This window comes from Myxocyprinus asiaticus, chromosome 25, assembly GCF_019703515.2.
Source record: "Myxocyprinus asiaticus isolate MX2 ecotype Aquarium Trade chromosome 25, UBuf_Myxa_2, whole genome shotgun sequence".
Classification (NCBI taxonomy): domain Eukaryota; kingdom Metazoa; phylum Chordata; class Actinopteri; order Cypriniformes; family Catostomidae; genus Myxocyprinus; species Myxocyprinus asiaticus.
Genome location: NC_059368.1, coordinates 27,504,866 through 27,528,497, shown reverse-complemented (window position 1 = coordinate 27,528,497; position 23,632 = coordinate 27,504,866). Strand labels below are relative to the sequence as shown.

Here is a 23,632-nt window from a genome sequence, read left to right as displayed (position 1 = left end):
TGTTTGCAGCTGAGTCATCTTAGTGTGAACTGAGACTATTTTTTTCCTCAAACTCACCTTTCCTTTAGCTCATAGCTGTACTGGAAAGAGGTTAAAGGATGGTAATAATTGTAGTTCTCGCCTTTAAAAAAAAAAAAAAAAAGAAAGAAAGAAATACACCCCATAATTAAAGTGCAATACATTTGGAGGAAATTGTAGGCTCATGACTACTGTATTTATGGCTGATATCATTCTGTCTCTGCAGTTTAGAGAAATGAGCTTTGCAAGGCTCAATGAATGCGAGACTAACCCTAACCCTTAACAACAGCTAAACTATCTGGGTTTTATACCTCTAAACTAAGAATATCTATAAAGAAAAGCTGACAAATGTTTATGGTTTTAACATTGGAATGTTATCGGACTTTAAACAGAAAGTATAATCTAACAGAATATCTCCACACTGTAAGAGATCCAAAACAGAGACGGAGCCTCACCAAATACAGACTCAGTCAGTGATCACAGTCTGGCCATAGAAAAAGGCACACACAGACAAATGTGGCTTCCAAAGGAAGAACGATTCTGTGCTCACTGTGACACTGGTGAGGTCGAGACAGAGACACACTTTCTCCTTCACTGTGAGAAATTTACAGAGGTGAGAGAGAAATACTTTGACAAACTCTCAAACCTCATGCCACAGTTTTCCAGTTCAGCAGAAACAGATCAAATGCAGGTGTTACTGGGGGAGGACAATCATGAATCAGTTGCAGCTAAATTCAGAACACACCCTCAGAAACCAATTACTGCCTTAATGTACTTCAGTCACAGTATTTTTATTTTTATTTATTTTTTATGTTCATAATGTTCAAACCACTAGATGGCGGTGTGCACCAGTGTTGTAGGTGTGGTCACCTGTTAATATCACATGATATTAAAACTTCCCGTAGGTTGTATCAGGAAGGGACAGGTGGCGGGAACATGTGGTTCTTACCATAGAGCCACATGCCTTTAAACTCTGTAAGATATATATTCCATTAAATGGACAACAAAGCAGTTCAAATGGATATCGCTGCGTGGACATTGTTTATTCCAAACTATGAGTAAAGAACATATTATCACCTTGCCCTGGCTTATAGGAAAGTTTTTATTATAGTTTTTATTTGATTTTATTCATTACCTGGCACCTTATTTTAATTCAATTTTATTGCTGTTTGTTACTGTTTTATTATTATTATTTGTCACGTCATTATCTGTTTTGTGTATTAATGCTTTGGCAGTATTGTATCATCCAATCATGCCACTAAAGTACTTTAAAATTTAAATTGAGAGAGAGAGAGAGAGAGAGTTATTGGAAACCAGTAGTGACTGCCTACTTTTGAGAGAAATAAAATAAATTGTGTTTATTAACATTTGCATATATGTTTTTCATTTAATTATAATGGTGTCTCAATTACGTTGATAAACAGCATGGCAATTACTTTTGCTAGCCTTTTTAGCCAGTCAAAGTTTATGCCAGTTGCAGTTAATTTTGAGCTTGGTTTTAGAAACCAGTTTCATTAAAATGTTATCAAAGAAATGGAACAAAATGACAGAATTCATATGTTGCTTGATGGTGAACTTTCAAGCAGTTATTAATTTATCATGATTCCACAGTAGTAACAACTACCCCCCATATTTAATTTATATTTCCCCCCAAATTACGCTATCAATTTAAATGACTTATGCCATCTACAGTTGTTGCGTAAGTTACAAAACTGAGCACATGCGATGATGAATTGTACAAATTACGTGAAAATTCAAAATGAATGTTTATGATGTTGATTAAGTTTGACATGATTGTAAATTATTTTATATAAGAATTGTGTAATGTTTAGCATAACATATACTATATGAGGTGAAATACATTCATTTTAAACAGGCACAAACAGGACAGTCCTGCATGTTCTTTCATGTGTTCGAGGACCCCACAAGACGTACATGCTTGACGTACGTGAGTTTACAATCTGGAGTGTATTTTAACACATTTATATGTTTAAAGACATTAGCTATCATTTCCACTCTGTAATTAGATTGAGAACTTGTATTTTATTTTTATGAAAATCGTATATTAAAGTAGTTCTTGCATTATTGTATGAGTTGTTTAGCATGTTTACTAACATGCTTGCCATCAAGGCTCTCAGGACGAATCATGTGGCTTGTCGAGTACTTTTACGCTCGTTTATTATGTACCTCATGAACAGATTACCCTCGTAACCAGATTTAACAAATAAAATGTATATGACGTGATCGCAGTCGCCTAATTTGTAAAACTTTTTACATAATTTCCCTCTCATTGTTTTGCTATTTTATTAGCTCGACGTAAACAGAAGTGGTCTGTAGACCCCAGAAACAGTGCACGGAGCAATGATGAGTCAAAATGTGGACAAGATGTTGGGACGCATGAGCTGGTCCAAAGGAAAGGTAACAGGCTGAAGTAACTCGCAGGCTTTGGAGTAAATTATGTCTCTTGTCATCTTGCCATGCACTCTTGTAGACTCTGTGATACACAGCGGAAGTGGAATCTCTATATTTTAGATCATTTAGACAATTTGTAATCCAAAGAGATTGCCAATTAGGAGTTTAAAGCTTCTCTGTGGTATTTTAGCACATTCTGAATAATGTTGCTTTTGTTTTTCATCAGTTTTTACACAGGCCACAACAGCTCAATTGTTTTATGGCTGCCCATCTTGTGATATTTCATAATTATTTCTTTTAAAATATACATGCCTTTTTTTGTTTTCTTTGTATAGTCATGCCTTTTTTTGTATAACAAAGTGTTTGCATGGGAAGATTTGTTTTCCTGTTGGCCTACCATTTACGTTTTTAGAATGTTAATGCCAATCTTAATCAACTAGATGAATTAAAATCTCATTAAAATAATCCAATTATTTTTGTTTTAGTGGTGTCTTTGTTTTACTCATTTTTTTTGGTGTACCCTCCTTTAAAAGAAATGTAACAGCATCATCGTTTGCATGCTTTCACATATCCTTCTTGGTTTGTTTGCCTGGCAGGGTCTCGGAAAAAGTGAACAGGGGGCCACAGAACACAAAGGTGAAAGTCAAGAACAACAGCCTGGGTCTGGGCACTTCAGTATACAACGAGGTGAGGAAACATTCTTATTTTCACTCTATTTATTAGCTGCAATATTTTGCTTTGGAGTTTTCTAGCCACATCAGTCTTTGATATTGGTGCTGTTTGTGGTTTTAGGATAACTGGATTGCCCTTGCAGAGCTGAAAAACTGCCATGGACAGAACCAGACCGACAGTAAGCTCAGTTCCAAACTGTATTTTAAACATCAAGTTTTTAAAATTTAGACCGTCGTGAGACAGCTTAGTTTTACCCTACTGATGATGTGTTGTTGCAGTAGTACTCCTGCTCAGCACTCGAGGAACCCCAGGTTCATACATTTGGTGAGTGTGCTTGGCTGAGGGGAGTATGACTGAACGCCTCTAAGTCAGAATCCCCCCTAAACGTAACGATACCGCAGCAGCGCGAGAATCCGATTGGCCCGGGATAGCCGGCCCGGCGAGGAGAGCTGTTTGAGATGGGGCCGGATGAGTGCCGCCCCTCTCCCATCACGCACCGCACGTTTGTGGAGAGCTTGGTGCTAAATGACTCGTAGACGACCTGAATCTGGGTTGGGATGTCATGCGTGGCAGAATGTCAGCCCTCGATCCAAGATCCTCTCGTACTGAGCAGGATTACTATTGCAACAGCACATCATCAATAGGGTAAAAATAACCTGTCTTTTCACGGTCTAAATTTAAAAAACTAGTAAAATGTGAAATGTAAGTATTTGATGATTTTTTTGTAAAAAATATTTCTTGAACATTTAATCTTCTAAGCTCAATGTTTTCATTCTCAGTGTTCACTAGGTGGTGCTGTTGTGATAAATATGGTGAAATGTTGTGGTCCATTTTCTTGTTATTGTCTTGTTGAACGCAATCTGCATTTTCCATGTCTGTTTCACTCTAGTCGTGTGAACCTTAATGTGGAAAGGCTTATGTGTAATGTTTTTTTTTTATTTTTTTTTTTTTTGTGATTTTGATATTTTTTTTGACTTTCTCTTTGTGTACTTTCAGAGCCCACGCAGGGGACATGCGCAGGGTTTCAGTCTGGAGGAGAATTTCAAGAAGAGGGTCCATTACATGAAATTCACCAAGGGTGAGCTTTTTAGTGTCATGATGTCTTGCAAATCAACCATTGTGCTGTAGGATTTTATTTTTTTAGAGAACTTTACAAAATTCCTATGGCCATGATATCCTGGAAATATCAGGGATTTTTTTATAATTGTGATTTCCATGCCTGGAAAAGTCATAATTTCCATAGTGACTATTTTTCCAGTTTTGCCCTCCTCTAAAATATTTAACGGCTCTATTGCTGGAGAGTTTGCCTGCAAGCCAGCGTGATGACACCAGTCTGTCCATTTAAGGATCTTTTTGGTGATTTGTACACAAGTATAACTTATTTCGTATAATCTATAGTTCAAATCTATTAATTCAAAAGATTGGGACTTGACAAACAAATGGAAATCCACCTGGCATCTCTGTAATATGAATTCTAACAAATCCAGTAATCATGAATGACTCAAATTTAACTGGTTAAAAAGTGTGGGAACCCTGACGTTAATGTAGGATTAATAGTTTGTTTTCAGTTAATTCAAAATAATTCCAGACATAATAATTTTTGTGGGCCTCTATCCTGTTGATTGACCTTTTAACATAAATGACAACTTGAGTTGCTCTCTACATAGTCAGGGTTGTCTATTCAAGTCTGGTGTTGAAATGTGCAAGATATGTTTTGCATAACTTGATGAGAAAACATTCTTGCAGCCAAGGCAGTTTTTTTATTATTTCCTTTACAAATGAAGCCCCCCATCCATCACTTCCTGTGTTCAGTAGCTAAACGCTGTGTGCTTTGGCATTCGTACCAGCAACAGTAGCTCATGGGTCACTGCTGCAGTAGATCAGCATGAAGCTGGAATGTCAACTTAACCAGAAGGCTTGGCCGCCCCAACAACAGGGAGTCACTTCATGAACAAAAAGCACCTGGCTTGTTTGTCTACATGTGAGTCAGAAAACCTGAACAAGTAACCTGCTAGACCAATTGCTCCTGAGAGTGATCTGGCAGTATGTGAACAATCTCACTGAATGTTTTGCTACACAGAATTGAGCTCTGCTGAATTTCTCACATCCTTCCCAGCATGGATATTGGGGAAGCCTGATGTTTGTTGGTGGTCTCTTGTGAGCAGGAAGTTTATTAGACCTGAAGTCTACATTTTTAAAAGAATATTTCACCCAAAAATGAAAATTCTGTCTCTTTTACTTGTACTCATGTTGTTTCCGAACCCATAAACTGAGATTTTTGAAGAATCTTTATGCAGCTCTTGCCATACAATGATAGTACATGGTGATCTGGACAAAACAAACAAACAAACAAGAACAACATAAAAGTAGTCCAAGTCTTCTAAAGCCATAGATTTAGTCAAACAGCACATGAGTTTATGCATAAAAGGGATAGTTCACCCAAAAATGAAAATTCTCTGTATGACTTTCTTTCTTCAGCAGAACAGATGTGAAGAAAAACAGAAAAATATCTCGGCTCAGTAGGTCCTTAAAATGCAAGTGGATGGTGATTAGACCTTTTGAAGCTCCAAAAAGAACAGACAGTCAGCATAAACGTCATCAATACTACTCCAGTGGTTTAATTAATGTCTTATAAGAGAAACAGTCGCTTTTGGTCCGAAAAAGATCAATATTTAAGTACTTTTTAAAAATAAATTTTTCAGCAGCAGAATATGCGTGTGATGTAATGGTGAGAATGCTGAGTTCACGTGGTCTCTCGTGAGACAAAAACACGTTGGCATGTTACGGGCGTAATCTCATGTTCTTCTCTCAATTGAGACATCCAGGATGAGCACACAAACACACCATTGTGAGTAAAGAAACAGATACAAATGCAGATCTAAACCAAAACCAACTAAGATTCTGTACAGCGTTCCTCCTCGGTTGTAAACAGTGCTGCTCTTCGTGACGCACTTGCTTCAGTTCTCGCGTGAACATGCCAATGCGATTGTCACGCGCATTCTGTTGCTAACCGGAAGTGATGCGTTATAGTTAAAAAGTACTTAAATATGGATCTTTTTTGCACCAAAAGCGATCATTTCCCTTTATAAGACATCAGTTTAACTGCTGGAGTTGTGTGGATGATGTTAATGCTGACTGCCTGTTCTTTTTGGAGCTTCAAAGGTCTAATCGCCATCCACTTGCATTTTAAGGACCTACTGAGCTAAGAAAATCTTCAAATTTGTACTGGTGAAGAAAGTCATACACACCTGGGATATCATGAGGGTGAATAAATAATGAGAGAATTTTCACTTTTGGGTGAACTAACCCTTTAAATAATGGCAGAATTGTCATTTTTGAACAAACTATCCCTTTAACTGTAGCTGTTGATGGTAGCGGTCAACCGATTGTGGATTTTGCTGATACCAATAACTACAGTTAAGGCCGATTTTTGTTCAACCTAAATCCCAGTAATAATCAGAAAAAATGAAGATTTGGTGCAGAATATTTTTATTTATTTATAAAAATATCAGGAATATGGGGGGGGGGGAATTTTATTCATCACTTGTCACCTAAGTGGACACCGTATCATACCGCTCCTAAGCTCAACTTCCTATTTCCTGTGAGGAGCACCGGCCAGTGCATTTACTTAAAAATGGCCTCAATCAGCACCTGATGAGTCCCACAGATAACACAGCATCCAGAACAATGTTGTTGATGTCTCTGATTTTCTGTTAAGCCTTTGTTTAACTGCAAGAAGGAAGACCATGCTCTGGATGTGGGATTGAGATGTGTCCCATGTCTAGATATCTCACGTGAATGGGGAATGAACATACCACACTAAAGCTCATCACCACCCCCTTTGTAATTGGACTACATCACTAACCTCATGTTCATGACCTTAGTTCAACTCTCACTGATTATGAGCTGCCCTCTGCCTCCATAAGTCACATTTTATGTCTTCCTGGGGTGAAAAAGCATCACTCAAACTCATTAATATAAATGGGTTTTTAAGGTGGATTTAAATTGACATTATGGCTGGGAAATAGATAGATGGATCTTGATATTTATGTAGGCTGTTTACTTATCACATCGTATAAGCATAGCCCTTCAGAGGTTAATGGTAAAAAAAATAAATAAATAAATAATTAATGGGAGTCAGCTGAAATCCTCTGATTTATTGCAATCATGGTGGTGGAATTATGACAGTTCCTCTGGATTCTTGAAAGAAGATTCTGTTCTCTAGACTGTTACAAGCTATGTAACATGATCCAAAAGAAAGTTAATCAGTCTACGCAAGGGTCATGCTGCCGTGTCTGAAAGTGGACAAACATGACTGGTTGTTACAACTGCTAATGGACTTGTGGTTTGTTGTCTTGCCAATTGGCTCGTTGTCTCATCGTGTCAGGTTCCGCCCATGTCCCCTGGGGCGGCTTTGTTGATTGGATCACCTTTTGCTGATATTAGTTGCCCTGTAACCCATAGAAAGCCTCACCTTTTGTACGTTTCCTGGGTACACCCCAACAAAGCTATTGCCAGGTTATATCTGTAATCGATTTAACAGACTTAAATTGGTTATATTTAACGTTTGAAAGTTGTCTTCTTGACCTGGTGCCTTAGTTATGTTACTTCCTGCCATTTTAAAGTGAATGTAAATACTTTATAGTAGTCTGATATACACTACCAGTAAAAGTCTTGGACACATTTGACTGAATTTAAGTTTCTCATAATCTTTAAAACCTCCTGAACTAAATTGATGTTGATAAGTATATAAACATGGTTAAATGTATGCACAATGTTACAAAGTGTATTGGACTAATCTTCCGGAAAAGTAGCCAACTGAACTCCTATTTTGCACACAGGATAGAGGTAGATGTGAGGTAGCTTGTTTCAGAGATTGATGGCTTTCAGAACTGGAGAAAGGCACCGGCATCTCCAAACCCCATCTTGGGCACAAGTGGTGTAAACCAGTAACCCAGATTTAATTGGCTGCCCATTTATCATCTGATTCATTTCTTGATGTGAGTTGAACTGGAAGCACTTCATCTATTTGGCTGAGTGGGGCAAGCTGTTATTGAGATGTTTTCATGAATAATCTGATTTATTTATTTTTTATTTTTTTGAGAGAGGGACAAAACAAGTGCGTATAATAAATGATCATGATCATTTCCTGCTTGGACGGTTAAAAGAACATCTGATCTGACACTTCTTATTCCAAAAAACGTCTTTTCCTTGTTTAACTGTAACTGAAGAGCTTAGAACTAATCCAGGTGTCCTATGAGGCAGTCAATTAGTATTTTGCTTGTCAGATTAGCAAATCGATCTGAAAAAGCCTCTGTGATTGCTAATCTGGTTTAGCCAGAGTTTCGTCACATGTGTTACCATCTCAACGGTGACCTTGCTGCCAGCAGGATTTCATTACCTCATATGCACCATTAGTTTATAGTAGGTCAGGGAAATATATCTAAAAGTATTCAAGATATTTTTCAGCTTTTTGACAATATTCAATAAATAGATTAATGTAAATGTATTTTAAATGTAATATTTGAAATGGATAATTTTTTTTTTTTCAATTAGATGAACAGCATTTTTTACTAGAAAAGCACAAATAGCAATAAATGCTTTGTGTGTAATGCAACCAAAACTTCTCAGAGTGGAGAGAAAGTCGTCATTTGTATAGCGCTTTTCACAACACACATTGTATCAAAGCAGCTTTACAGGAAATCATGCATTAACAAAAATATTTAACTGTAATATCTATAATGTTGTATAGTGATCATTGTGTAGTTTGATTAAATATGATTGTAAAATGTGTATAGAAATGAAATAATTAAATAGTAATTGTATTTAGAACCCCAGTAAGCAAGCCAAATGCGACTGTGGCAAGGAACGCAAAACTCCATAAGATGTTGGTCAATGGAGAAAAATAACCTTGGGAGAAACCAGGCTCACTGTGGGGGCCAGTTCCCCTCTGGCTAGACAGCATGAATATAATGCCAATATTAGTAATTTTGTAAATAAAGCATTAAGGACAGTGTTTTAAAAATAAAAAAATTGTTTTTTTTTATTTATTTTGTATTAACTTTAAGATTGACTAATGTCTTTGAATTCCATCCTGGATTAACTACAGAAGCTTACATAGATGCATTGTCCTTTGTTAGTTGGCTGATGAAGGCTTTTGTTGGCAATTAAATGATTGTCTATGTATTCCATTTCAAGAGTGTAGTCCATCAATAGACAAAGGTGATGCAGGCAGAGATAAATGATGAGGTGCATCACAGTTCAACCTGAAGGTCATTTCTGTGAGGTTCGGTGGGCAGTCAGTATCTGGTGTGGCCACCAGCTGCATTAAGTACTGCAGTGCATCTCTTCCTCATGGACTACACCAGATTTGCCAGTTCTTGCTGTGAGATGTTACCCCACTCTTCCACCAAGGCACTTGCAAGTTCCCAGACATTTCTGGGGGGAAAGGCCCTAGCCCTCCGATCCAACAGGTCCCAGACGTGCTCAATGGGATTGAGATCCGGGCTCTTCGCTGGCCATGGCAGAACACTGACATTCCTGTCTTGCAGGAAATCACGCACAGAACGAGCAGTATGGCTGGTGGCATTGTCATGCAGGGGGGTCATGTCAGGATGAGCCTGCAGGAAGGGTACCACATGAGGGAGGAGGATGCCTCCCCTGTAACGCACAGCGTTGAGATTGCCTGCAATGACAACAAGCTCAGTCCGATGATGCTGTGACACACTGCCTCAGACCATGATTGATCCTCCACCTCCAAATCGATCCCACTCCAGAGTACAGGCCTCGGTGTAACGCTCATTCCTTCGACGATAAACGCGAGTCCGACCATCACCCCTGGTGAGACAAAACCACGACTCGTCAGTGAAGAGCACTTTTTGCCAGTCCTGTCTGGTCCAGTGAAGGTGGGTTTGTGCCCATAGGCGATGTTGTTGCCGGTGATGTCTGGTAAGGACCTGCCTTACAACAGGCTTACAAGCCCTCAGTCCAGCCTCTCTCAACCTGTTGCGGACAGTCTGAGCACTGATGGAGGGATTGTGCTTTCCTGGTGTAACTCGGGCAGTTGTTGTTGTCATCATGTACCTGTCCCGCAGGTGTTATTTTTGAATGTACCAATCCTGTACAGGTGTTGTTACATGTGGTCTGCCACTGCAAGGATGATCAGCTGTCCTTCCTGTCTCCCTGTAGCGCTGTCTTAGGCGTCTCACAGTACAGACATTGCAATTTATTGCCCTGGCCACATCTGTAGTCCTCATGCCTCCATGCAGCATGCTTAAGGCACATTCATGCAGATAAGCAGGGACCCTGGGCATCTTTCTTTTGGTGTTTTTCAGAGTCAGTAGAAAGGTCTCTTTAGTGTCCTAGGTTTTCATAACTGTGACCTTAATTGCCTACTGTCTGTAAGCTGTTAGTTTCTTAATGACCATTCCACAGGTGCATGTTCATTAATTGTTTATGGTTCATTGAACAAGCATGGAAAACATTGTTTAAACCCTTTACAATAAAGATCTGTAAAGTTATTTGGATTTTTACAAAATTATCTTTTAAAATACAGTGTCCTGAAAAAGGGACGTTTATTTTTTGCTGAGTTTATTTCTTAGTACTAATCAGCACTCTGGCAGCTGCATTTTGAACCAATTGAAGTTTATTTATTGAATAAATCCTCCCAGTAATGCATTACAATAATCTTGAGGTCATGAACGCATGAATTCATTTTTCAGCAACAGAGAGCATGTGTCGTAATTTGGCAATATTCCTCAGGTGGAAAATACTGTTCTACAAACAATGGAAATGTGATTTTCAAAGGACAGATTGGTATCAAATATAACACCTTAGTTCTTTGCTGAAGATGACGTAACAGTACATCCATCGAGAGTCAAATTATATTTTAGCGGCTTATTTTGAGGTTTTTGGTCCAATTATTAGTACCTCTGTTTTGTCAGAATTGAGTAGAAGGAAATTTCTGGCCATCCAATCTTTGATTCATTGATACACTCTGCTAATTTAAGAATTGGGAATTTTTGTTGGGTTTAGAAGAAATATAAAGTTGGGTATCATCTGCATAAGTGGAAACAGATTCCTGATAATATCTCCCAGGGGAAGCAAGTATTGGGAGAAAATCAGAGGTCTTAAAACTGATCCTTGTGGCACTGCATACTTTATGTTTGTTTGATTTGACAATTCCTTGTTTACACATACAAATTGGTAGCGGTCTAATATATATATAGGACCTAAACCAAGCTAATGCAAGTCCCCTAATGCCAACATAATTCTCCAGCATATTCAAGAGAATGTTGTGGTCTATCATGTCGAAGGCAGCCCTAAGATCTAAAAGCACTATAAGAGAAATGCAGCCGCGATCAGATGATATGAGCAAGTCATTTGTAACTCTAAGTGCAGTCTCTGTACTGTGATGGAGCCTAAATCCTGACCAAAATGGTTCATATATTCCATTTCTCTGTTGAAATGAACATAGTTTGGAGGACACTACCTTTTCTAGTATTTTCGACATAAATGGTAGATTTGAAATCGGCCAAATCCCTAGGATCAAGCTGTGGCTTCTTAATAAGCGTATTGATAACTGCCATTTTAATGTTTCTTGGGACATGTCCTAAGGATAGTGAGGAGTTAATAATATTAAGAAGAGGTTCTGAGATTACTGGGTATACCTCTTTTAAGAGCTTAGTTGGTATTGGATCTAACATACATGTTGTGGCTTTTGATTTTTTTGATAAGTTTTGTTAGCTCTTCATGACCTTTGAGGATTTGAAGTTGCTCTTATGAGATTAAAAATTATGAGAGACTGTTTTCTGGGGTGCTGTGACAGTTGATTGCATAGTTCCAATTTTATTTCTGATGATTTCAGTTTTATCAGTAAAGAAATTCATGAAGTCATTACTCTTGTGCTGCAACGGAATATCTGGTTCAGTTGAGGCTTTATTCCTAACAAATTTAGCCACAGTACTTTATAAACTCCTAGGATTGTTTGGTTATTTACTATGAGTTTGCTAAAATGTGCTGACCTGGTAGCTTTTAGTGCCTGTCTGAAGCTACAGACACTAACCTTCCATGCACCGTGAAATACCTCTAATCTTGTATTCTTCCACTTGCGCTCCATTTTCCAAGCTGCTCTCTTGAGAGCATGAGTGTGATTGCACCACGGTGCAGGGCTTTTTTCTTTAATTGAAGGGAGGCGACACTATCAAGTGTGCTAGAGAAGACTGTAAGGGTGCGACACTATCAAGAGTGTTAGAGAAGACTATTTATGTTTTCTGTTATTTCATCAAGTTCTTCTAGACTTTTTGGCTTACTGGGTATGTGAGACAATTCTGGAAGATTATTAGTGAAGCTATCTTTAGTGGTTGAAATAATAGTTCTACCTGAACGATAGTGTGGTGTAGATTAAGTGACATTAGCTGATCACAATAAACAAGTGACGAGGTAATGATCTGAGATGTCATCGCTCTGCGATAGAATTTCTATAGTATCAACATCAACTCCATATGACAGAATTAAATCTAGCGTATGATTATGGTGATGAGTTGGTCCTTTCACATTTTGTCTGACTCCAAGAGAGTTGAGAATATCAATAAATGCTAATCCCAATGTGTCATTTTCATTATCTATGTGAATGTTGAAGTCACCAACAATTAAAGCTCTATCTACATTAACTACTAGATCAGATAGAAAATTAGCAAATTCACCAAAGAAACCAGAGTAAGGCCCGGGTGATCTATATACTGTAGCAAGGGCAAAAGACAACAGATTTTTTTTATTAATAACTGACGGTGTCGTATTAAGTATTATTAGTTCAGAAGACTAAAACTTATATCCTGTCCTCTGATTAACACCAAAAACTTCACTGTAAATTGTAGCAACACCACTTCCTCGACCCTTCAGACAAGGCTAATGTTTATAACATTAACCTAGGGGAGTAGATTCATTTAAACTAATATATTCATCTGGTTTCAGTCAAACAGAGCACATCCAAGCTATGATCTGTAATAATTTAATTTACAATTAGTGCTTTGGTAGAAAGAGATCTAATGTTTAGTAGCCCTACCTTTTATGTGATGTTTATCTTCAAATATTATTATTTTGTTTTTCTTTTTTTTTCAAGTTTGACCTTAATCAAATTTGTTTCTAAATGATTTAGTGTGAGTTTTGTGTTTGTGGAGAAAACGAATGCACGCAGTCGAGATGCGAGATGTAGACAAGCGGAAAAAGAGAGAAACGTGTGCGCGGTATAATACACACAGATGAAAGGGTAGAAAAGCGGAAAAACCCGAAGCACACTGTAAAATGGCAAAGGATAAAACGATGAACGAATAAGAATAAGCAATGCTAAGCAGGCTAGCAAGCTACAAACACTCGTGCAGCATGCTGTCAGAAACAGGAACACGAACAGAAAGTGACGTCAGGGGGCCTCTAATTTGATACAAAGAATAAAAAATAAAAAAACGGAACAAAAGCGCTTAACACAATTTATTACCCTGCTTAAACACCTGTTACATCCCTCATCTCCATTATCTGATGTAGGCTATATAGGTATTCTCTGCCTTGTGATTTAGTCAAGTTTAATAATATAAGTAGGCCATATATAGCCTACCGGTAATAGTATAAATAATGATAATAATCGAAATAATATAATATTATACTTGTAATAAACATGCATAATTTTCCAAATATAATTTTATAATTTCTTTAATATACCTTCAGTAAACACTAGTGTTGGGCATTTTGGTCATTTTGTCTACCCGAGTACTCGGACTAATTACTCGAGTACTTGTCGAGTACACAGGGCAATTACTTGTTCATAACTGTATATATAATAACATGTCTGACAAACGTCTATGGCTGCTGCATTGTGCCTTGTTGTTCCAGTGTATCACCTATTCATTATTATAGGCGATACATTATTATAGTTATAAAATGTTACAAAATGTACAAAAGATTCAAAATATAATGCATCTTATTTTATCATTATGTGAAGATTCGCTGTCCAACTCTGAAAGAATGTGCCCAACGCACGTCTGTCTATTCTTCCTTCAGGTTACCGTAGTAACCTTAGTAAGCATGCACCAGTTTTTTTTAGTGACTGTCTGAACCGCCTATTTTCAAATAACAGGAGACGCCATAACCATTGCGTTTTGAAGTTCAGTTTGAAGACGCTGCATTGTGTTCCATTTAGCTGCGCTCTGTCTAGCTGTTTGAAACACTCGCCTGCTGTATATGCGTTGCTTCAGCATGTTGAGTCCACTGCCACGCGCCTGGTGTGTGTGTGTGTCCCCAAATGTTCGCTCTTGTGAGGAAAGCCGCGATGCTCTGTATTGTTGTTGCTGTGATTCATGAAGCGTTCCATTCAACCCGGAGAGTCTGAATTTCCACCTTTCAACTGGGGAAAGTGCAACGGAATGACACTTTAACTTGGAAACTCGTGCAGAAATCTTCAACTCCCATTTCGTCGAGATGCAGGTGCGTGTTACTTCACGCAGGGCAAGGAGGTTTACGGTCAGTGACAAACATTTACTTGTATTAAGTAATATCCATTAACAAGTCAAAGTTCTTACATGAAATGACAATAAAATGTGTTTAGCAAACGTTTTGCAGAGACAGGCGTTCAAAACACTGTTAATTACACACTTTTGATTATCGTAACGATAGCATTGCAGTGTTGTATCAGTTTGGTTGCTATGAGACGTTTCTGACAATCAATGTACTCTTCAAAACCACAATGTAATCAATCTCAAAATTAAAAATAAGCTCCCTCTTTGTTTGTGTGTTTAGTTGTCAGGTAATTGTCACTGGATTTCGAATTAAGTGAAAAGTCACATCATGCGTGATCACTATCGATCATCGTTTTCATGATCGATCATTGCTGCCATGTCCGAGTACCTGAGTACTCGTGCCCACCCCTAGTAAACACCATAACTTATTTAGCAACAAGGTCCCCTCTTTTAGGATTTCATCTTTTAACATACTTTTACATTTTGAGCAAAACTACTTTAAACTTGTGAGCATTGACTGTTAAAGGGATTGTTCACACAAAATGAAAATTCTGCAATCACTTCACATTTTCACGTTTTTGCAAAGCCATGACTTTTTTTTTCTTATGTGGAACTCTAAAGGAGATGTTAGGCAGAATGTTAGTCTCAGTATTCACTTTCTTTGTATGAAAAAAAAAAAAAAGCTGAAGTGAAAGTGAATGGTGACATAGACTGACATTCTGCCTAACATCATTTGTGCTATACAGACGAGAGAAATTCATGTGTGGAGCAACATGGTTGAGTAATGATGACACAAATAACATTTTTGGATGAACCTAAGTTTTTGTTAAAGGTATCTGCCAGAACAACAATATAAATGTAAGTCAGCACATGGTAGCATTACGTCTAGCTGGGAAACAAATTACTGAAGGGTAGGGCCATAATGTAGGCTATATACTTATAATTCCATCTGAATAAAACTAGAGGTAAAAATGGAGAAAAATAGCCCCCTGTGAGATTTAGGTGAGATTGTTTCTCATGCAGTAAAACCGTTTCGGGATAATTTAGAACACCGTGAACAGAGTGCTGGATGAAGTGGATATTTATCTACAGTCAACTGAAAAAAAAGGCTAACTTTTGAGAGGTACATGTAACTTTGAGAAACTTCAATTAGTGCTGTGTCAAGTGAACAAGTATTTTTGAAATGCTTTGTAGCAAATAGTTACATATTTTAGTACAGATACTGAAGAAAATATAAAAATGCTTCTATCAAAGTCATCAAAATTGAGCGCTTTGGTGTTGTTTTTGCAAAAAAGTTCTCTCAGAAGTGCATGCCCCCGAACCCTATAGACGATAAGGGTACACTTATTTAATTGCTTTGTTTCCTCTGCATACCCAGAGAAGAAATCCTGCAGGTGCCCCCGATTTCAGTAACCGCCATTAAACTCATGAAGTATACTTGTATTTAAGTATGCAGTGATAATTTACTTACATAAATGAAAAAAATAAATAAAAAATACAATAAAATTAATGGCATTAATTTGGCAGTACTACTTTGACACATGTGATGGCACACCTGTACCCACAACTCCTGAGATAAGTTGGAATTGTGAAACCAGTCTATTTATACAGTCTTTAGGAAACTATGACTCAATCAGCACAAGAAAAAATCCTTCCGATATTCATTATGTTGCTTTAATTTTATATCGCTAGCACAGTTGTTGCGGATATATCGCAAATAATTGATATCTATACCTCTTCTCTTTAACGCCTTTCAGTGACTTCATTTCTTTAAGGTTTTCTGTAACACTTGTATTTACACCCAAAGCCTCGGTTGGTTGATGGATCACTGCCAAATGTGTAGAGGTCATTTGTGTGCTCCACTTGATGTCCACTCGGATCAGTGAAAAGCCTGTTCAGCCTTGCCTTTTGTTCAGCCTGCTTACAGGATACCTTAGTTACTTGAAGGCAAGGTCTGTCCTTTGAAAGCCATGGTGAAACAGACCCTAGACCAATAAATAAGAGAGTGTTATCAGGAGCTGCTTGAAGGAAGAGGATGCAGCTGGATGAACAGGGCTCATGGCTGAGACGGGCGCCCATACTCTCCTGGAGACTTTGAGCTGCTGGAAAATGGGGCCGCCCATGCACCGTTTGTTTTTTCTCGGCCGTTTAATCCACTGCGACCATGCATCGCACCCTCTGTTACCTCTCAACCTTTCCTCTCGGCAGGAGTTCAAAACTGTCCCGGGACCCTTATCCATTTAAATCAATAATTTATATAGTTGAAACCCACTAGAAAAATCTTTGTTTGTCAAGAGGTCGCGACTGGAAAGGTTTCCTTTTCATCTCTCCAAAAGTTTGTGAAATGCGTAATAAACACGTGTCTTTTTAAAGTTCAAAACTGACTGCATGTTCTTGGTTTTATAGTAAACGAGTCATACGTGCATGCTTTTCTAATTGTTTTTATTTTTAAGTAATAGCCAAATTGCTATTTTGCCATTGTTTTAGAGAACACTCATTCAGGTTATCCAAACCGTTCCAGATGGATAAAGTCCCTTTACAGAAGGAAAGTGTTTCAAATGTGGGTTTACATGGACTATATATCAAAGAGATTTTCATCCAGTACAAGCAATGAGTAACGTCTTTTAATTATCAATACGTGTGTTTGGGGGTGCACATGTTTGCTTGACAGGTTTGGCATTAGAGTCTGCAGGTGATAAACGGTAGCAGACCAAAATGAACTGTGCTGCCCTCATTGGGCAAGATTAAAGCAAAGCACTAAATGTTTACATAAATGTTCTATTGTGTGGTATAATGTCAGAGATCTATAAAAAGTCTCCATGCTTTTAACTTTTTCTTTTTTTTTCCTCACAGGAAAGAACTTATCCAGTAGCAGTGAAACAAACCTAGCTTGTATTTTTGGGAAGAGATCAAAACGTTAAACAAGAGACCAAGTTGAGGTAAGCAGTGTAACAAGCCATTTTGATGTGGTGTCATTCCTTGCTCTTTATTCCCTGCTGTTTTTCTCATAAAATCTTTATTTTATTTTTTACATTGAACAAAAAAGCAGACATTTTTGAAGATTCTTTACACAGCTCTTGCCATACAATTACAGTTCATAGTGATCACGGCTGTCAAGCTTAAAGGCAAAAAATAAAAACCAATGAAAAAAGTATTAATGCACTATCATAAGTTATTATTATAAGAGTTAAAGTTATTATTTTCCTCAACTCAGAGCTGACATGGAGAACTCTTTTGAGCTGTTACATAAATCATGAGATTTAGATCAAGTTACTTGACATCTTACAGTTTAACATACCTTTAAGCACCACTGACCTCTGCTGTCACATGCCCCATTCACAGCAAGCTGCAGGCTGAAAATTAGCCATGTCGTAGCGTGCAGTCTGACTCCACACGAGTCACTGTAGGCAGGGATATAACATAAATCCCCTTAACGGATTTGCACCCTCTCCTCTTTCACCCCTATAGTACTGTCAGCAGCCTCTGTGGTCAAATCAAGTAGTGTACTTCTGATAGGTTGCTAGTGGGCATGATCAAACCACAATTACCCACCATCTCCCGGGTACAGGATGCAGTGAAATGAGTAAAAACCAGAATTGCTGATGATCACTTAAAACCCCGGAAACTTGGTTTGAAGTTTTGGGGGATTATTTTGAGTTGACTCTAGTAGTACATGGTTTAGACTCTATTTGGAGTTGGCTCCACCAGCTCTTGTTGCATCTGTGTATTTTCTTTATGGACCCTTTTTTGAATTTGGCAAAATATATTTTATCTCTACACCTAGTAATTTGCAAGCAGACTTATAATGGTGCTTAAAGAGCACCTTTTATGGTTTTTAAACGTGCCTAATTTTGTTTTAAAGGTCTCATACAATAGATTTACATGCATCCAAGGTCAAAAAACACTTTAATTTGCTCATAATTTAAATTGCAGCATTATCTTTTTTTTTCCCAGTGTCAGAAACGACTCGTTCAATGATCTGTTCTAAAGGATTAATTCTAAACTCCTCCTTTCAGAGAGCCTACTCTGCTCTGATTGGTCAGATGTCCCAGTCTGTTGTGATTGGTCTACCGCTGTGTAGTGTAGTGTTTGAGGGCGGGTCAAAGCGGTTCGCGAGCAGCCAATGAAGACCAGAGGCGGGTTTTTTGTTACCAAATTATGTAGGTTTGTACAGGAAGTAAGTCTGGAATTACTAATGACTTGTTTCAGGTGTTCAGAATCGGTTCTTTCTTTTGGAAGTCAATAACTCCATTTGTCGTGCACCTTTTGATTTTTGAAACTTTGCAGACTTTTTTTACATTCACAAACAGCTATATAACGCACTACATGAGAGGTAATATTTGAAAAACCATAATAGGTGCTCTTTAAGAACTCGCCATTGCTCCACTTTTGTTTGTGTATTTGATCAGGCTATACCGACTTTTGTTTTGTTGTTTATTTCTTAACTAGATTTTTATTTTCAAAAGAGAATACCAGTGCTTGCAAGGCAGCAAAACAACAGTAAGTTTTTCGGTGAGCTTTGGCTCTGCGTAAATGAAATGCTGCCTCAGAGCTGCTTTACTGTTGTCAGTGAGCATGACTTGTTTTCTGTCCGCTATGCATGGGAATCAACATATACAGTTAAAGTCAGAAGTTTACATACACCTTAGCCAAATACATTAAAACTAAGTTTTTCACAATTCCTGACATATATAGAATACATTCCTTGTATTAGGTCAGTTAGGATCACTATTTTAAGAATGTGAAATGTCAGAATAATAGTAGAGAGAATTATTTATTTCAGCTTTTATTTCCTTCATCACATTCCCAGTGGGTCAGAAGTTTACATACACTTTGTTAGTATTTGGTAGCATTGCCTTTAAATTGTTTAACTTGGGTCAAACGTTTTGGGTAGCCTTCCACAAGCATCTCACAATAAGTTGCTGGAATTTTGGCCCATTCCTCCAGACAGAACTGGTGTAACAGAGTCAGGTTTGTAGGCCTCCTTGCTCGCACACGCTTTTTCAGTTCTGCCCACAAATTTCTATCGTATTGATGTCAGAGCTTTGTGATGGCCACTCCAATACCTTGAATTTGTTGTCCTTAAGCCATTTTGCCACAACTTTGGGGGTATGCTTGGGGTCATTGTCCATTTGGAAGACCCATTTGCGACCGAGCTTTAACTTGACTGGCTGATGTCTTGATGTATGCACATAATTTTTCTTCCTCATGATGTCATCTATTTTGTGAAATGCATCAGTCCCTCCTGCAGCAAAGCACCCCCACAACATAATGCTACCACCCCCATGCTTCACGGTTGGGATGGTGTTCTTCGGCTTGAAAGCCTCACCCTTTTTCCTCAAAACATAACGATGGTCATTATGGCCAAACAGTTCAATATATGTTTCATTAGACCAGAGGATATTTCTCCAGAAAGTAAGATCTTTGTCCCCATGTGCACTTGCAAACTGTAGTCTGGCTTTTTTATGGTGGTTTTGGAGCAGTGGCTTCTTCCTTGCTGAGCAACCTTTCAGGTTATGTCAATATAGGACTCGTTTTACTGTGGATATAGATACTTTTCTACCTGTTTCGTCCAGTATCTTCATAAGGTCCTTCGTTGTTGTTCTTGGATTGATTTGCACTTTTTGCACCAAACTACGTTCATCTCTAGGAGACAGAATGTGTCTCCTTCCTGAGTGGTATGATGGCTGCTTGGTCCCATGGTGTTTATACTTGCGTACTATTGTTTGTACAGATGAACGTTGTACCTTTTTAGGCATCTGGAAATTGCTCCCAAGGATGAACCAGACTTCTTTTGATTTTTCCATGATGTCAGCATAGAGGCACTGAGTTTGAAAGTAGGCCTTAAAATACATCCACAGATACACCTCTAATTCAGTACACCACCTATCAGAAGCTAATTGTCTAAAGGCTTGACATCATTTTCTGAAATTTTCCAAGCTGCTTAAAGGCACAGTTAACTTAGTGTACGTAAACTTTTGACCCACTGGAATTGTGATGGTGAATTAAAAGTGAAACAATCTGTCTGTAAACAATTGTTGGAAAAAGTAGATGTCCTAAATGACTTGCCAAAACGATAGTTTGCTAATGTTAAATCTGTGGAGTGGTTAAAAAATTAGTTTTAATGACTTCAGCCTAAGTGTATGTAAACTTCAGACTTCAACTGTAACGTGTCACCATCTTTACAGTGTAAAGGTGGCTATGAATAGTTAAATAATTTTTTCTGTCTCCATTCCGTATGCAAATCTTGCAATGGCGTCATCGCAGATGGTTTTGAATTGCAAAGTTTACAACAACAACAAAAAAAGACACCTTTTAGACAAAATAAAATTTGAAGGAAGTATGTACCTTTTAAGCAGTTCTGAATTAATTTTAGAAAATTGTGGAGAATTTGTATTTTTTATTTTTTTTTATGTTTGAGAAGGGGACCTGGGCAGCTCAGCGAGTATTGATGCTGACTATGACACCTGGAGTCACAAGTTCAAATCTAGGGTGTGCTGAGTGACTCCAGCCAGGTCTCCTAAGCAGCCAAATTGGCCCGTTTGATAGGGAGGGTAGAGTACATGGGGTAACCTTCTCGTGGTCGCAATTAGTGGTTCTCGCTTTCAATGAGGCGTGTGGTAAGTTGTGCGTGGATCGCGGAAGGTAGCATGAGCCTCCATATGGTGGGAGTCTCCGTGGTGTCATGCACAACGAGCCACGTGATAAGATGCACGGATTGACTCTCAGAAGCAGAGGCAACTGAGACTTGTCCTCAGCCACCCGGATTGAGGCGAGTAACCGTGCCACCACAAGGACCTACTAAGTAGTGGGAATTGGGCATTCCAAATTGGGGAGAAAAGGAGATAAAATTATTATTGTATTTTTTTAAAAAAAATTTTTAAGGAGTATGTACCAATACAGTGCTGCCTTGCAAGCACTGTAATTCAATTCATTCCTCAGTACACTTTAGCAGTAAACACATCAAACAGGTATTTGCTTAGATAATTGTCTCTCTTCAGGATTTTCTTGTTTCTTGTGTTTCAGTTGTAGTGATCTAGTTGCTAACCACCAGTGTGTATGGCCCATACACACTGTAGCTTATTAATATTGGCCACTTTCACACATGAAACTCATTACATAACAGTAATATTGCTGGTAAAAGTACATATTTAACATTTATTTCAGATATGCAATGGCTTTGTCTTTCAACTTTTGCAACCATTCTCAAATCAACACCATAATTCTGTTTTCGGCTTTTGGTCCTGTGTATACCTTGTTCCCGAAGGAGGCTAGTTATTTTATCATAAGTATTGGAATCACTTGCTGTTCATGTAAGCTGTTCAGAAGCGCTATCTGTCCAGTTTGACATCTTTTTTTAACTCTGTGTCACAGACGTTAATCAGTTCCGTTAGAATGTTGTGATTACCCTGAAGCAGACAAACCATTAATGTTACAGCTTTGGTCAAACATGTTGCATCACAGTGGAACCTGTAAAATTACCAGAGCTAATATATTGGTATTTTTTCCTGCACTGTTCCCACATGACCTCTTAACTAGGGGTGGGTAAAAATATTGTTTTCATTTGAATAATATCGATATTGATTCTTAAATCTAAGATCAATCTTTCACGCAATGTGCAACCCGTCACTACTATGAGAGCAAGTCACTCGCATTTGCAACCAAATTTCGCACTATGTGACTAAAGTGAATATATTTGACAACTTGCTGGGAAATGTTTACATTTCACTCGCCAGTAGTTGTGTAGTTTAGTTATGAAGTGTTCAGCAGCGAGATCTTTTCACAGCGTGTTGAGAGTAAAAGTTGTTCCGTGTAATGTGTGTTCAAGTACGAGATCCATGCAACCCATTTGTCATTGAATGCTGTCTCTTTTAATACCCTTTTCTGTTCTTTACACTCAGTTGTACTGTTTTTGTTTTGTTTTAAGAGACAGTACCGGTTTTAGCATGTTCAACAAATCAATGTAAAATCTTGTAAATAGTAAAAATTATGCAACTTAAAAATAAATATGTAACAAAAATAATATATGAAATATAATATCTTATTGATTGATTGAATACATTTATTTGTTCATTTATAAAAAGCCAAAATGTGATCAAAATGATGTAAAAGTAATAAAATATAATTAGTAAAATTTGCCTAATGAACCCTACTCTTAATGGAAAAATACCATTAATTTTCCAGAAAGGACTGCTTGTGTGAAAGTGCCTATTGCGAGCATGTCTGTTACCTGCTAATGGGATATTTTATAAAATGAATAGATGACATCATTTTAAGTTTAAAGTGAGGTTTTCTCATTAGATCATATCAACATCATGAAAAAGATATTCACAATTTATTTAGTTATAGAATATGTTTGGAATAATATAACACCATACACATTAATGATCATTAATATAAGTGATAGACCAATATACTGGCCTGGCCAATTAATGGGCCAATGTGGCATTTGTGGCATAATGTTGATTACAACAAGAATTTAATTTCAGCTCGTCACTCCTTTTCTTTGAAAAAGGCAAAAATATACTTGCAGTGGAATTGAATGGGGCCAATTTTTGGAGGGTTTAAAGGCAGAAATGTGAAACTTATAAATTTATAAAAGCCCTTACATTAATTCTTCTGTCAAAACTTGTGTATTATTTGAGCTGTAAGGTTGTTTAAATCGCAGTTTTTACAGTCGTTTTAGGGATTGTTGACATTATTGTCATGGCAAAGAAGTTGTAAAATTGGCTATAATTTAAGATTAGTGAGGGATTTTATCACTAAAATAATTAACATGCATATTGTTCATCACTTGTGGATATACTGTACTTTTGAAATGGCAAGTATTATAATGTTTACGTACTGGCCGCATTCACTTCCATTGTAAGTGCCGATTTTTGCTTTTTTTTTTTTGAGGGAGGAGTCAAAATTAATTTTTGTGTTTATCAATATTATGCCACAAATGCTATTGACTGAGCTTAACTTGTACTGAATCCAGAATATTTCTTTAACTTTCTGTTGTGACCTGCAGCTGAATTGTG

General features: G+C 37.7%; 1 pseudogene; it reads left to right on the top strand.

Annotated features, from left to right (window-relative positions):
• The first annotated feature begins 1,953 nt into the window (after positions 1–1,953).
• LOC127415988 (PIN2/TERF1-interacting telomerase inhibitor 1-like) lies at positions 1,954–21,641 on the top strand (annotated as a pseudogene).
• The last annotated feature ends 1,991 nt before the right edge of the window (positions 21,642–23,632 follow it).